This window comes from Euprymna scolopes, chromosome 3, assembly GCF_053919585.1.
Source record: "Euprymna scolopes isolate OS-2025 chromosome 3, ASM5391958v1, whole genome shotgun sequence".
NCBI classification, from domain to species: Eukaryota; Metazoa; Mollusca; class Cephalopoda; order Sepiida; family Sepiolidae; genus Euprymna; species Euprymna scolopes.
This window is the reverse complement of record NC_136484.1, coordinates 158174346-158190791: the sequence shown is the minus strand read 5'-3', so window position 1 is coordinate 158190791 and position 16446 is coordinate 158174346. Positions and strand designations below refer to the sequence as shown.

The window sequence follows — 16446 nt, the reverse complement described above, 5'->3', positions numbered from 1 at the left end:
AATCTGAACTGAACTGTGCAGAGTAAGAAGTAAACTTTGGGTTCGATTTTAACAGCCGCGTCTCTCTCGCTTTATCACTATCTGCCGTTTATTTCTCATATTCCGTAAGCAATATTTCGGACAAAGGAGGAAAATAACTGTTTTATTAGTTGGTTTTTATTTTCAGCGATTAGTATATAGATTTTTTCAATCCTCTCATAGCATTTATCATTCTCTTGTCAATCTATCAATCGCCTTAACACTTATCCTCGAATAGGTTTTGGCCTTGATAAGTAGTAATATATTGGTAAATAAAAAACAAAAACGGTTGGGTTCCATAGCCAACTAGATCCTAGCAATAGGAAGTGGCAAGATGTTACCTCCCGGTTGGCAGGGAAAATTGTATGTATGATTTCTGCATAAAAAGACTCAACAATAGTTGATATGCCGTAAAATCAAACAACCAACAAACTTTTAAGTAGCATGAAAATAAATATCAAGAGTTAATCGCCGCCTTTTACCTCTTATTCTCTTTCTGTCTCTTCCACTAATACCGGCGTTTGTGTGCTCTAAATTGTAATAGATGGGTATGCCGGGCAAGTAAGCGAGAGAGAGAGAGAGAGGGTAAACTTTTTCTGCTTTTACAAATACAGACTGTCAAAAAAAAAAATTGCTGGTTTCCCCGACCCCAAGCACTAGCAGCAGTCATTAACACCAGTGACTTTTTTTTTTAGTACACACTAGACTTTCTTTCAACTACTGTCAGTGGAACGTCTATTTCGTCTGTATTACAGACAACGAGTTGTCTCTAAACATGATATGCACCAAGTGGAACGTATTAGATGTCTTTATAAAATCAAGCACAATTTAATTGTACTCTTCTATATCATAGTTCATCCCTTTTTGTTTATTTGTTTCAATTCATATTTTTAAAACGGGGAAAAATGGCATCATCTTTTTCATGTCTGTGAATGTTGGCATGTACGTGGAAAGCATGCAAGTGTATTTTACATTTAGAATACAACTTTGAAAAGATCGCGTGTCTAAAAACAACACTGATAAATAACACATGTCTCTACACTAAAATCTGAAACCCGTCCAATGTGACGTCAGTAGCAGTGGTAAATTCATTTGTTTGGCGACAGTCTTATCTCTTCTAGTATCTCATGGACAGTTAGGTCTTGTTTGGTCACGGGGAATATATAGCTGCATGGATGGATACAGAATCACAAGTGCAGGGCAGACCAGTTGATAATTTTCTTCAGCAAAAATATTTTATTACATCAACCCTTTTCCCCCTCTTTTATCGTCGCTTCTCAGACGCTGGTTGGAATTCATAAGAGAATTGTAGTTCTCGTAAGAATGTTCTAAAGCTGGACATATAAAATTAAATACGCAAGACTTTTGGAAAATTCGTTTTAAAGAATTCTTCATGAACTTATAAAAAATACCAAAAGAAAAACGAATCGCAGTTTTGTGAATTACAACAAAAAGACCCTCTTTCTACAAAACTTTTACAGCGATAAAAAACACGAGGTAAGTTTAATATTTACGATATTTATTCCAAGTCCATGTACACGTTAAGGTGCTTATTCAGATTGGCACTTTTGGCGGCAATTAAAAGTAAAGAAATACAGAAAAATCTGTATGATGTGCGTATCAATTTCAGAACCAACCTGAAATATTCCAAAAAATCACATAATTTGATCAAGATACTTTTTTATTTAAAAAAATCAAATTTTACAACTAAGCGTGTTTTCGTCGACCATGATTTAATCCGATGAAATATAAAAGGAGGGGACAAAGTTGAAAGGTGAAAAAAAATTCAGCCTTACGTTCAATACAGTTTATTAGTAAAATCGCTAAAAATTCGTAAATTTTTATTTTTTTAGTTTTAAATAAAACTACATGATCGATTTACGTAATTTTTGGAATACGCCGTCTTCGTTCTGTAACGATTACGTACATCATACATAGTTTTGTGCATTTTCTTTATTTTTAATTGCCGCCATAAGTGCCAATCTGAAAAGGCATATAAACAATGCATTCTTTTCAAGAAATACAATTGGAAAATTAGTGCAACACTTTGGATTTACATATACCTGTGTGAGCTATTTACGTTATAAAATTAATATGCAGTTTATGAACTGTTGAATTGATAACGATATTATTTAGAATATTTTTCACATGGAGTGGAGAGGTGGGATCTTGTTAACTATTCTATACTTTGCACCCCTCTGCATAAGTATCTAATTATCCACGCTTATATCGGTGCTTATGCACTTATTGTCTCGCGTATTTTTTTAAATAGTATTTTCAAGATAAACTGAAGTTTTACGATATTTTTTTGTTAACTTGTTAGGTGAAAGTAGAGAATAGTTACAAAACTCTCCCTTCCCCATGTTAATAATGGCTTTCTAAATAAGGTTATTTCAGCGCAGTACAATAAGTGTATAAGTATCCTCATATCCTTTAATAAATGTGAATTTTTGGTACTTATGCACTTATGTTACCGTGCTGAAATAACGTTGTTTAGAAAACCATTCTTAACACGGAAAAGGGATGATGTTTTGTAATTATTCTGTACTTCTACCTAATAATTTAATCAATGCAAAGATATCGTGAAACTTGAAAATAATGTTTTTAAAAAAATAGCGCGGTAACATAAACGCATAAGTACCGAATTTTTAAACACAACTTTAGCAGAAATAAGTAGATAAGCAAAAGTAAATTGTTTTTGACTAATTTTATAATTGTATTTTTTTGGTTCTTTTGAGAATGGAACGGACATTTAAATTTCGTTTCGTTTTAATGTTTTTCCATTTGCGCATGTGCCGATACAATCGAACGAATAAAATTAAACAATCGTACTTTTTTTTTTAATATAAAAACTTTTGGTGCTAATGCACTTATAGATCCGCGCTATTTTGTAAATTGTATTTCCAAGTTTAATTAAAGTTTTGTTTTTATTCAATTCTAAGGTTAAAGTACAGAATAGGTACAAAATACCCTCTCCATGTTAAGAATGGCTTTAAATAATGTTATTTTTTCAGCACGAATCAATCAGTGCACTAGTACCAAACTTTTTTTATAAAAATAAAATTTTATTAACAAAAACGAAATAATTTAATTTTCAAACGAAAAAAGGGTACTTATGCACGTATTGAACGTACTGAAATAATGTTTAGAAAGCCATTCTTAACATGAGGATAGGGTGTTTTGTAAATATTCTATACTTTCATCTAACAATTTAATAAAAAAGATACCTTTAAACTTGAAAATACTAGTTTAAACAATAGGGCTGTTCAATGAGTGCAGAAGCACTGAAAAAAGTAAATTTAGTAAAATTTTTGATATTTTTTTACATCGTCCAACTTACCGTTCACATTCGACTTTTACGGGTTTTCGCGTATGCTGACAACGAATAAGAGCTTTCGAAATAAAACTCCCCATGTTAAGCACGGCTTTCGGAATAAACATCTTCAACCTTGTCAACATACCCGAATACCTATAAAAGTTGACATTTCGAATGTGAACGGTGCGTTTTCGATTTTGTTGGCGCGTGCGCATTTAAAAAATAAAAATGTTGCTAGTGTATTTACTGATCCGCGCTATTTTCAAAAATCGTATTTCTAAGTTTAATTAAATTTTTTTTTATTCAATTGTAAGGTTATTATTTCAGCACGGATCAATAAGTGCACTAGTACCAAAAAAAAAAAAAAAAAAAATTAAAACTAAACGAAATTAAAATTTCCGTTCCATTTTCAAAACAACCCCAAAACAAAGCGCCCACGACAAGTTTTACCTATACCGTTATTGTTTAGGAAGCCCTTCTTAACATATGGAAGGAAAAGTATTTAACTATTCTGCACTTATACCTGACAATTTAATTAAATTCAATTTTTACGAAATTTTTGTTAACTTGAAAATACTATTTAGCAATAGCGCAGTAACATGACTGCATAAACACCGTAATTTCTTATAGGACTGTGCGAAATGATTGGTGCATATTCTATTCGGACGTCATTATGTAATTAACATTGTACCTAACGGCAATAATATGATCACATGTTAACAGTCGCTTAATCACTAAGTATCCAGGTGTGGTACAATTTTGTATACTTCTCCAGAATTTTAACCGAACTGATTTTTTTTCTTTAGCTTGAACTATGCTTGAGATTTGATTCAGCAAAGATCTGTTTGGTTGATTTGAATTCTGTAGACGCATTCAATTATTTGAAGTATTCAGAAATGTTTTCTATTGTTTTTCATTCTTATTTTTGAATATTAGAAATAAGTATCCATAGATTTGTAATCGTGATGTGAGTAATTCAGATCACAAACGTAGAAAGACAAATCTTGTTCCAACGTTTTACCAAAATCTAATAACATTATTTTTTACATATTTTTCGTTACTCTTATTACTTTTCTGACGTTTCATTTTGGAATTTTAATATCGTTTCATTTACCTAAAAGCTTATGTTAGAGTAAAATAATTACCCCCCCCAAAAAAAAACCAGTACGGTTCGTATATTGTGAAAGAAATGAGACTAAATTACAGAATACACTTAAATTCAAGTAAATACGTCTGTGCACCTAAAAAGTGTGTGTATATTCTTAAATTCTTGTAAATACACCTGTGCAGGAAAGTCAAGGGTCGTTTTGACATTCTCATTTTTTGTTTCAATGGGTTACCACTTACATTACGTTATGTAATCTGAATCCTCCTCCCCAGAGTGACTTTGTGGGCTGGGGTATGTTTCTGTTCAGTTGTAAGAAGTATTCTCTGCCAGGCCATTACCTTCTATGAGGCTAGAATTTTAAGTACTTCTGCATGAGTGAACCTGCGATTTCCACGAAATTACTCAGATGACGTGATAGCCGGAAACGGCAGGGCGACCCTTATTACAAAAAACACAAATTGTTACAACCCCCCCCCTCTAATATTAAGAATTGCAACGACCACTAAAATTCATAAAGTAATACATTGGAAAATAATGTCTTAATATCCCGAAAACTACTTGTCGACCATTTCCGGTTCTTCCGTAATTCGTAGAAATCGTGGATTCATAAACGTAGAACTGCCGATTTTAATAGGTAACTAATGCGCCTAGTCGGACGTTTTATAGGCCAGAGTGTGCAGCTCAAAACTATATCTGACCTTGGATCTAATCTTCTGGAGAAGAGGTAAATATACCCTCCACACACACACACACATAATCTCGTAGCAAATTGCTAGTTTTTTTTTTTTTTTTTTTTTACGAGAGCACCCAGGTAGTATAAACACCCCCAATATCCCCATGTTAAGAACGGTTTTCGGAACAAACACTCCTAACCTCGAAAGCTGTTCATAGTATGGGGAACTTGAAGAGGGTGTTTATTTCCGAAAGCCGTTCTTAACACGGGGAGGTTGAAGGTGTTTATACTACGCTGGCTACTCTAAAAAAAAATACCAGTACTCATGCAGAGAGTGATCCGTGCTGAAATAATAACGTTATTATTTACAAAGCCATTCTTAACATGGGGGGTGTTTTGTACCTATTCTGTACTTTAACCTTACAAGTGAATAAAAAACAACAACTTTAATTAAACGTGGAAATACGATTTAAAAAAAATAGCGCGGATCACTCTCTGCATTAGCACCAAAATACCAATTGCTATTTGCTGATTTTTCATACATTTTGGTATTCTGTGAAGAATACAGACCGTACTAGAATAATAACCTTATTATTTATAAAGTAATTCTTAACACGGAAGGGGGCTTTATTAATTATGTACTTTCACTAAACAAAATATACCATAAATATGAATTTAACTTAAAACTCGGTACTTAGGCAGAATACAGACCGTACTATCGCCGGCACCTTCTGGGCAGGTTACGTAAACCGCAAAATGGTGTTCAAACCGTTTAGCCAACGAAACCGCAGCAGCCGGCAATTGGCAGACTGCATATTTGGATTAAATTGTTAGATGAAAGTAGACTATAATTCAAAAGCCTCCGCCTAAATGTTAATGACTTTTTGGTGCAGAGAGTGATCCGCGCTATTTTTTAAAAATCGTATTTCCAAGTTTAAAGTTTTGATGTTTTTTTTTTATTCAATTGTAAGGTTGAAATATAGAATAGGTACAAAACACCCTCCCCTCCCCATGTTAAGAATGGCTTTTTAAATAATAACGTTATTATTTACGCCAGGATCACTCTCTGCACTAGTACCGACTTTTTAAATAACGTTATTCTTTATGCACGTTCGGTAAACTGCACAAGTACATGTTTTTCATTGAAATTTCAAACGCTGACAGTTTTAGATTATACTTGTTTTGGGCTATTTTGACTTATGGCGTGCGAAAAATAAAAAAAAATAAAAATGGCCGAAATTTCCTGCTAAATCCAAATTGCGAAATATGAAATGTCACACACGTTCCGGCTATTGAAAGAGAATCGTGCATTTAACTGGAATTTGAATAAAAATAGTAAATAAAATCGACCTTTTTTTGCGTTGAAAAGGATTTATTGCATAAATCTTTCGTCTCATCTTTTACGTAGTGGTAAAAAAAAGCAAATATAACAAATAAATGGGTATTTTTTTTACGACCTGGCTCAGCGTAGTATAAATACACCCAACCTCCCCCATGTTAAGAACGGCTTTCGAGGTTGTAGGTGTTTATTCCGAGAGCCGTTCTTAACATGGCGAAGTGGAGGTATTTATATTATTACGCTGGGGCAGGTCGTAAAAAATACCAATAAATGCTATCAAAGGCCAGATAAGTTACCTTTCTACCTATTTTTTTTACCGAAATATATTGCATTAAGCGAGAAGTTAAATAAAACATTGCGGCTAGATAAAAAAAAAAAAATTAAATGCTTCGCTTCGGTAACTTTCGGTAAGTGTTTCGTTTCATATGCCCGAGGTTCTATATTTCGCGATTTTGATTTAACAGGTAATTTTCGATTATTTTTCCCCGCGGTATTAGTCAAAATAGCCTTGTTGTTCTTAATTTTTAAATTTAGCGTTTTAAAATTGATCATAGTTTTCGGTACCTCCCCCCCCCAAGTTTTTTGAACGCCTATTTTCGCCGGTTTACGTAAACTGCTCGGAATGTGTCAGCAGAACTACCTAAAATCCGGTTTTAAAATGGCAAGTTCGTAAGCTGAAAAAGTACAGAAATTAAACGTATTTCCAATGTGACTGTAGTCGATAAAACGGTTGGAATTGATAAATAAGTCAAAAAGAAGTCTTTGAGTAAGTTATAAAAATAATTTATTTAAAACAATATAAACATATCTTTCGCCACATAATGTTTGTTTTCCTAAAAAATAATGAGTACTTCCGTAGAGAAGGTATCGTGCTATTATTTTGATCATATTTTCAAGTTAAAGTCCGTATGATGTACATGCTATTTACGGGACGAAGATGAAATATTCTAAAAAAAAAAAAATACTTAATTTGATAAAAAAAAATTTAATTCTAGAAAATCAAGTTTTTCTTCGTGTTAATAAGAAAAAAAGTAGCGGCAATCATAAAATCAAGGGCAGACAACCGATTTTCATGTTATTTTTTTATCATGTTGGAAAAACAACCGAAACGTAAGACTTAAAATCAAATAATTTATTAACATAATGTATATTTTTATTATTTCAAAACAAGTTTCACATTATGAAAATATATTTTAAAATGACCATTTTATAAGCGTTAAAAACAATTTGAAGAATATTCACATGACTTCGAGTTTCACTAATCAGCCAAAAACGGTGAATTTGTTTTTCGAAAAAAAAAACCCATCTTGGTCAATATTTTATGATTTTTGGAATATAGCATCTTCATTCTTTAACAAGTATGTACACGATAAAAGTTTTTCTTCATTTTTGTTTATCACCACAAGCCCCTATCTGAACGAGCACCTTCAATTTAATTTTATATAAAAGTTGTTTCCCCGAAATTATTTTAGTAGGAACTTATATTTTTTAATTTCATATTAACTTAGAAAACCGTGTAAAAGTATCATTTCTCTGATAATAGAATATTTATTTTTCGCACTGATTCAAGCGAATGTTGTACCAAAATTGTATCCGTTTACTGAGCGCCAAATTTTTATACAGTAATTTTTATTCTGTACTGTTTACGAAATATTATCTAAGAAAATGTCAAGCCGTTCGAACGGTAACAACTTAATGAATTGAATAGATTATATTTAATGAAAAGAACTTGATTTTAACCTCTTTCTGTACTCTGATTTGTTGTGGTCCTCTATGCATAAATACATTTTAAAAACGTATTGACCTTCAATTTTCACTACAATGAAAACTCGCAACTTGTTTCCAATTAATCGTTACAATTTTTGTTTTTCGACATAAAAATGCAGAATTATTAGTTGGATTTCAAAGTAGTTGGTGCCTTTTTATAGACTAATATAAATTGGTAAATCACGGATGTTTGTATAATATCCGGAAACCGTTAGAGTTCCGGTTTTAATATAAAATTATTTAAGTTTCAGTTAGTATTCAAGAAGATAGTGTTCACTTTTTTTTCATTTTTTTTTTCTGCGGGAAGTCTGCTGAAAAAATAACATGTTTTGTTTTCGTGGTAAGAATAGATTTTTTTGACAGTCATGCAGGAATTGCTTTTGGGCTGGTGCATCTGCTGCTAGTTTCTCGCTCCTGGACAGGGTTCAAAAGAGAGCCGCCAACCTGATTGGTCCTGAACTGTCATCTTAGTTTTAACCTCTGTCCCATCGACGCATTCTTCTGCCTGTTCTACAAGTATTTTAATGGTGAATGCTCCGTCGAATTACAAACACTTGTACCCCCCCCCGACGTAAATACCCCCGATAAACCCGACAAGCAGCAAAATCCGACCCTTACAGATGTTATGATATCCGTTTTAGAGGGGGTACATATTATTTACGTGACGGCATGTGCATATATTATTAAATGGTCCTTGTAGTTGACAACACACATATTTTAAATGTTCATTTAGGAGACAGTGACAGTAGGTACATGTTGAAGACATTTATACGGAGAGAGTCGATATTCACAAGACATACTTTGATGAGAGGATGAAGTGGTGTACATTGATACATGCTGGAATGATTAAACACATTACTTTTTCTCATTGGAATGATGAACACAGAAAGACGGCAGGTATAAAAACATGATGATAGTTTATTCTTCTACCGGTCGGAAATGATTCGGTACTTCAGGAATTCAAAGTCGTTACATGGTTCCTTGTAAGCCTCCCGCTTCCAAGAGGGTCCCCTGACTCTAACTGAAAATCGGTCAGATCCTCTCTGATTCTCCGATCTGAATCTGATTATCCTCGTTAACTCTTCGAACCCTTTCCTATATTGAGAAATCATTTCTGCCATAACGTCACACGTATTCTGGCAACGTAACCACAACTCACGTGTTTCAAACATGCGCGATTTGCACGTTTTGAGCCAATTTCTGATGATCAGGAAATCTCCCATTCTCTTTGTTTTGCAAAGGAATTTAACCTACTTGTTAATTCTCTAACCGATATTTTTATTATGCATTTTTTCTACGAATGTGAATAAATTTTCCAGCCAAATTTTATTTATAAAATATTTAAAAAGAATTAACAATTTAACTAGACATTCCATTTAAAACCTATTGTTCTTTAAAACTTATCTACAGGGTTCTTTTTCATGTAACATTCCTTCCTTCCATGTAAAAAAAAATGTAAGCATTTTAAAATTTTAGTACATTTTTTTCTATATCTATATAACCACTTGGCTAAGAAAAATCAGACACCATAAAACAAAAAACACGAAACTTTTTTCTCAAGTCAGCCCTTTTCCAACTGACTTCATAATTTTATTTTTTTTTAGACCAGAATCTCTATCTGATCTGATTTTATCTGATATCATTTTCATTTAACTAATTCTCTTTTTTTTACTTGCATGAAAAGGGGACAGCCGTTTTCATGTAACACAGAGATCCCTAGATGTAAGAAAGCCTTTTACTCCAATAATTTCTTCCCCAGAACTGCTAGACTTTGGAACTCCCTTCCGGGATTCTGCTTTCCCAACTGTACTGACATACAGAAGTTCAAGTGTAATGTGAACAGACATCTTACTGCTCATCGCCCTACATAGTATCCCTGCAACTTATGTCCCCGATAGTTGCCCTCTACATCAATGGTGCACTGTGCCTTGTTTGGAGTCAAAATGGAATGAAAAAAAAACTTGCATAATTTGAAAGAAACTGATAGCATGATCTATTATTCCTTAATTTGTTATCGCAACTTCTATTTAGCCAAATACAAGTAAATAAAACATGGCACCCGAGATTTTTGGATGTAATCGTTAATTCCAAGCTTAAAGGATGATACACATGTTTCCTTACCAGATAGGCACCCACTCTGGATTTAGGGTTAGTTTAAGCCGTTTTTAATGTTTAGGCATGAAATTAGCGACTACTTAATATTCAATTGTCTCGCATTTGGTTCGGTAAATGTAACAAGACAAATGTTTAAATAAAAATTTAGTTTCAAAATTTTAAAATGATACAGGTTGCATTTAGTAAGAGTTATTTGTTGTAGATATTTCCTAAATTCCTGGTGCAAATATACCACATCATTGTCAATGAATTTGAGCACTTGTTTCTGAAATTATTCCTTTTCGAGTTTAACCTTGCTGAAACCATATAACACTCTACCTTCTCCATTCAAAACCTGTTCACATTGATGCTACTAAAACATTCATTGATTCTGCGAAAAAAAATGTGTTTTATGTGAAATTCGTCGTTCTGTTCAGAATAAGTGACCTCCATAAAATGAATTAGAGATTTTTATTCCTCGATGTATAAGTTGTGTAATGTTGAATTTAAATAGGCAAGTTTAAGAAGCCAAATACAACGCAGGATTAGTATATATTTACTTTCTTTCTACCCAACACTAACCTTTTAAAATGAGATTTTTGAGTATGCTTAAAATTAATATCACATTTAAATTTTGCGAAGATAAGTAGTTTTCTGGACATTAAGAGCCTTTATTTATGAAAAAAATCATGGCCACCAGTGATTTTTACATTTTAAAATAACTGGTGGCCATGATTTTTTTCGAACTGAAAAGTACTAATGTGTACGTGTGTTACACCCCCATGTTAAGGATGGCGAACGCCACTGACATTAAGTAATGCATTGGAAATGTCTTAAAATAAAGAAAATTTAAATGTGATATTCGTTTTCAGCATACCCGAAAACTTTTAAAAGTCGTCATTTTAAAGGTGAGTGTTAAGGTGGAAAGAAAGATTTTACGTGAGAATTTTCTAAAATTAAACATTAAAAATATTGAAATCATACAATCCTTATAATGTGAACATTTGAATAGAACATTACAATCAAAGACCAGATGGACCTAGCTTTGCTAATGACACGAATTCAAAAATTTTATCGTTTGCATTGGTTTCGGCGATATTTTTCTGTAATCAGAATTCATTCTAGAAAGATATCTGATATTTACTGGCCGGACTAGGGGAAGATTGTTAACATGCTAAGTGAATTAGTGGAACGAACTGGATTTGAACTTGGAATATTCAGGTCGCTAGTCCGTGTCGTAAACTACTTCACCACCTCACATACCTGCTTTTCTAATGACACCATTTTAGGAGGAAAGAAGAAGAAAAAAAACTGTTTCTATGATTGACGTATATCGTCACAACTAAGTTAATTAATTTTTTTAAATGTTTATTTACAAAAAAAATCTGCGTTCTATTAACTTATATATACTTACGCTTGTATCGAGGAAAAACATCTCCTTTTTAGTTTTTATCAAAAGTATTAATGAATACGTCATTTGCTTTGCTTCTAAGCCGCCCTGGAACCCTTACGTAGTACATTTTTTTAAATGCAGTTCTTTTGTTTTGTAACGGTAAAGTAGCGAGAACAAAATACTGCCATACGTGCTAGTGAGCCACCTCTGGAATGGACTGAGCCGAGTTCAAAGCCAATCGAAATATTACGTTCACCCAACCTCTTCCCCGCTTCTTAATAGTCATGTTTATGAAACATCTTTTGTACTTTGGATAAAAAACTGTTCGTTTCAATAGATATTATTTTAGCATTAAATAACCTAAAAATGGTTGCTAAGCTAAAAATCAAAACACGATTACGATGCCCGGCAAGGTCACTTCATATTCAAAATAGCTAATTGCTTATAAGATTAATTTGTAAATATCACGTTAATTTTTACTGTTCACAACTGGTTTTGCAGTATCAACTTTTTTTGTTTAATTCTGGTAATGACTTATGAATCATTATTTGATATCAAGGCAAATTAAGAAATGTATCCGCCCTTTACTCTTTTGTTTAGTCAACCAAATGTTCTCATTTTTCGACATTTTCTTTCACAGAATAACATTTGAACAACGGGTTGGACATTAATCATTTTGTAGGAGAGTCATATTTAAAGATTAACTTCGTGGAATAACAATGCTTAATGCAATTCGGAATTTTTGGGATGAGATGTGAATGCTTGTGTTATTCTGATTAATCGGACTATTATTCTAATCTTGGGTGTTATTAGGACAATGTTTCGGTCGCTGCAAACTGCGACCTTCTTTGGGTGTTGAAAACATGCTTCTTTTTCTCTACCAAGGAAAAGATGGTTAGCTCTGCATTACAAAAATTCGAACTGTGAGCTTGAGGGTGGATCCGTAAATCATAAAGAAGTTTAAATCTTCAAGACTCGGAGAAGGTTGCAGCGACCGAAACTTTATGCTAATAAAACCCAAGATGAGAATAATAGTCCGATTAATCAACATAACACAAGCAACAATTCTTAAGTTGCGATATTATTCTTTTATCAAGTACTTGTGCATCTATGGAACCGTGGTGATATAATGACGTTATTATTTAGAAAGCAATTATTAACATTAAGAAAGAGTGTTCTACAACTATTCTGTTCTTTCACTTAAGAATTTAATAAACATAAATATCGGAAAAATTAACTCGAAAATACAATTTAAAAAATAGCAAGGTAATATACATGCATACACATCAATGTTTTTTTTTGTGAATGGCGGACTTTATTTTTAAATCGTAAGCTAATTTTATTTTAGCAAAGTTCCGTTTGATTCAATTCAAATCCTTAGAAGCAATTTAACATGTTTACGTATAATTCTTTTTCATTTATATTTTGGTTTTATCTTAAACAATAGCTTTCAAATAATATAGTGTAAGATGAGTTTGAATTAAGAAATATAATTCTTGATAATACCTTACCATAGAATTTTACATATTTAAATGATGGCGTGTTCGAATAAAATATAAAAATATCTTCAGATGTTGACAATTTACAACTGCATAAAACGAAGGTGGCTAAAATATTTATTTGTATGGAAAACTAAAACTTGTACAATAAGAAATTGCAAATCCTTTACATAATTTTTAAAAAAAGAAATGGTTTCTCAAACAGTTTTCAATCTCTATGCGAACCAGCAAAATTATAGCCAGTAATAATATCACTATAATAATATCACTATGCTATTTTCTCCTGATGATAAGAGCCATTCTTTGAAATTCTATGGAATAGGACTTCGAACTTGTATTCCTTATGTCGAATAATAAATGTTGTAAATTCTAATTCAGAAAATTTAAAATTTCCTTATATATATAATCAGATTGATATAAAGTTCTTATGGTTTTTTAATTTTAAATTCAGATGAACATATCTCTGCTCAAACAAAACTTTATTGATCAAAATAAGCGCCATCAGAATCAACGCACTTTTGCCAACGCAAAACACGTGTATTTATGTCGGTAACGTAAAACCTTTGCCTTCTGGTAGCAATGAAGTCGCTGAAGGCGTTTTTTTTATATCGCTTAGGGTTTTAAAGCATTTCTCACGCAGAAAGTCCTTGAGATGCTCAAAAAAGTGGTAATCGGTAGATGATTTAGAGAGTATGGCGGCTGAAGCAGTTTTGTAGCCCAATTTGCTCAACTTATGCAGGGTCGATTTAGCAACATGCGGTCGTGTATTGTCTTGAAGAATTTTTTTTTTTGACTAATGCTACGAGTTGTTGTCGAAGTTTGATGATGCATTTCATCAATTTCTTAAAAGTACTTCTCCGCTGTAATTGTCTCTGCATTCAAAAACTTACGGATGAGACCACTTGCAGACTACCAAACAGTCAGCATGGCTTTTTTTGTGCAACTCTGGCTTCGGCAAGTGCTGGGGAGCTTCATCAGCGTCTAACCACTGATCTGAACGCCGCCGTTCATCGTAAAGAACCCACTTTTCATTGCAAGTCAAAACCTGGTCAAGAAAGGGGTCGTTCTTGATGCGTAACAGAAGGGAAGATGACACTTCATAACTGCATTTCTTTTGGTTGTCGTTCAATTAACGAGACACCTATTTATTAAGTTTGTTTGTCTTTCCAATCTGTCTCAAGTTGTTAGAAATCGTCTTATACGTTACGTCTAATTCGAAAGTAAGTTCCCGAACACATTTGCGTAGATTGGCTTCGACTAAGGCTCTTAATTGATCGTTGTCAATATCCGATGACCGACCACTACGCTTATACTCTTCAAGACTCGTCACCATCAAGAAATTTCTGAAACCACAATTGCGCTGTGTGTTCAGAAGTAGTTGCTTATATTTGAAAATACATCATTTAAAATTAAAATTAAAAATTCCTCCAGAAGCTTTTCAACCTAATATATGCTTGTCTGGAATATAAATTCCCTAAACTAATGTACAATTAATTATGAATTTTGAAATTTGTTTTGGGTAGCATCTAATGCTATTTTTCTAAAGATTAAAAGTTAGTGGGTGCATATATATATTGCAAAAGGTCAGAAAAACATAGATATATCCGGTTTCAAATCTAATACAGGGGGACCAGTTTAGTGTCGAGAAGTATTGGACTCTTTCACCCTGTTTCTGATGTTCTGTAAAATGTTAAAAATAAATATTCTTTTATTCAGAATCGAACACTTTGCCGAGCTTCTTTTCTACAAACAGCATATGATATATATATATATATATATATGTGTGTGTGTGTGTGAATGAAATGTTAGGTATGTGTAAAGGTTTATGCATAGATTATACATGACAAACTACTAAACTAGTGAACTGAAAATGCAGATACCTTTTAACAATAGATATTAGTCATTAGTTAAATATTTTTAAATTCCAGTTTCACTAGAGTGAATTTAATTTTTTAGTAGGATAAAATTGAGATAACTCCCTATTTAAAAATACAGTTATTATACTTTTATACTACTATTTGACATATAATTATTTGACCTTTAAAGATTAAGCTTTAAATTTCAGACATTTTCTAGAATCCGAATTATGACCAGTTTTAAAAGGGTTCTAGACATAAGGTGTCAGATCATTATAGCTGTATTTTAATCTTTGTAAGGGGGGGCATACAATGACGCATGACTTGGGTGCGCGAAATTGTACCCATTCCAGGACAGGCATCATTCTAATTGTGTAATAATTAAGATTAGATGTAAACAGATTTAGAATGAAAAGGAAGGAATCTTGTGACAAAAAACTGAAAACTATTTTAAGACATTTTGAACGTTTGACGTCATTGTAAAATAAACTATAAAATATATAAAATCTGTTATAATAGTTGGTCTACTATTCTTACTCAAGTAATATCAATTATGGCCTAAAATAATTACTTTCCCTCTTTCTCTATAGCTTTGTAAACAGAATGTGCAATAATGATAATAACTAAGTGCCTGCCACATAGACTCTCAGGTTGCTGACATCTTTCCAGAAGGGAGCACGCATCGCGTACTCGAGAATTTATTTATTTGACAAGAAGATAAGTTAGAATTTTTCAAAAGACTGATTACACAGAATGATACCTGGGTTTATCACTATGATCCAGAGATCAGTCTAGTCAATGAAGTGGAAGCACTTAGACTCAACGCTTTCAAAGAAGTCACGGGTGCAGTCCTACGCTGGCAAGGTCATGCTTCCTCGTAAGGGGCCCTACAATTACAGAAGCCTCTGATGCTTTCCTTTTGAGGAAATAAAGAGAAGCTATCAAAATCCACAGTCGAAGTAAGCTCAGCAAAGTTATCCTACCTTCTAACAAGATGATGCTCATGTCACTAGATAAGCACGTATATATGGCTATGAAATCATTCCACATACCCCTACTCTCTAAGAATTTCATCTTCTTTCACCTTCCCAGCCACGAACTTATTTGTAAGAGAAATCGTTTTCCAGATAATGCAGTCTTGATTTCCGAAGTTACGTCGTGGTTGAACGACCAATTTGAGGTGTTCTAAGAAAAAGTCTCCAGAACTGCATTAAATGGTGGGAGAAATGTGTAACACTGTGGTTCCTATGTTGAGAAAAACTAGTAACTGTATTAAGTTTCGTTGCTCTACTGCTATAAAGAGGTGGTTCAGAGGCATTACTTATTGAACGCGTAAGAATCATTTCCTCCAAATGTAACTTTAATTTAAACCCGTAAAATACA

General features: G+C 32.9%; 1 protein-coding gene across 1 annotated transcript in view; it reads left to right on the top strand.

The window, feature by feature from the left end:
- The first annotated feature begins 607 nt into the window (after positions 1-607).
- The window catches only part of LOC145260165 (uncharacterized), a 109260-nt gene continuing 93421 nt past the window's right edge, over positions 608-16446 (top strand). Inside the window, exon 1 of the mRNA XM_080118007.1 lies at positions 608-1515. The gene's annotated coding sequence lies outside the window, so the exon portion shown is untranslated. The remainder of the gene's footprint in view (positions 1516-16446) is intronic.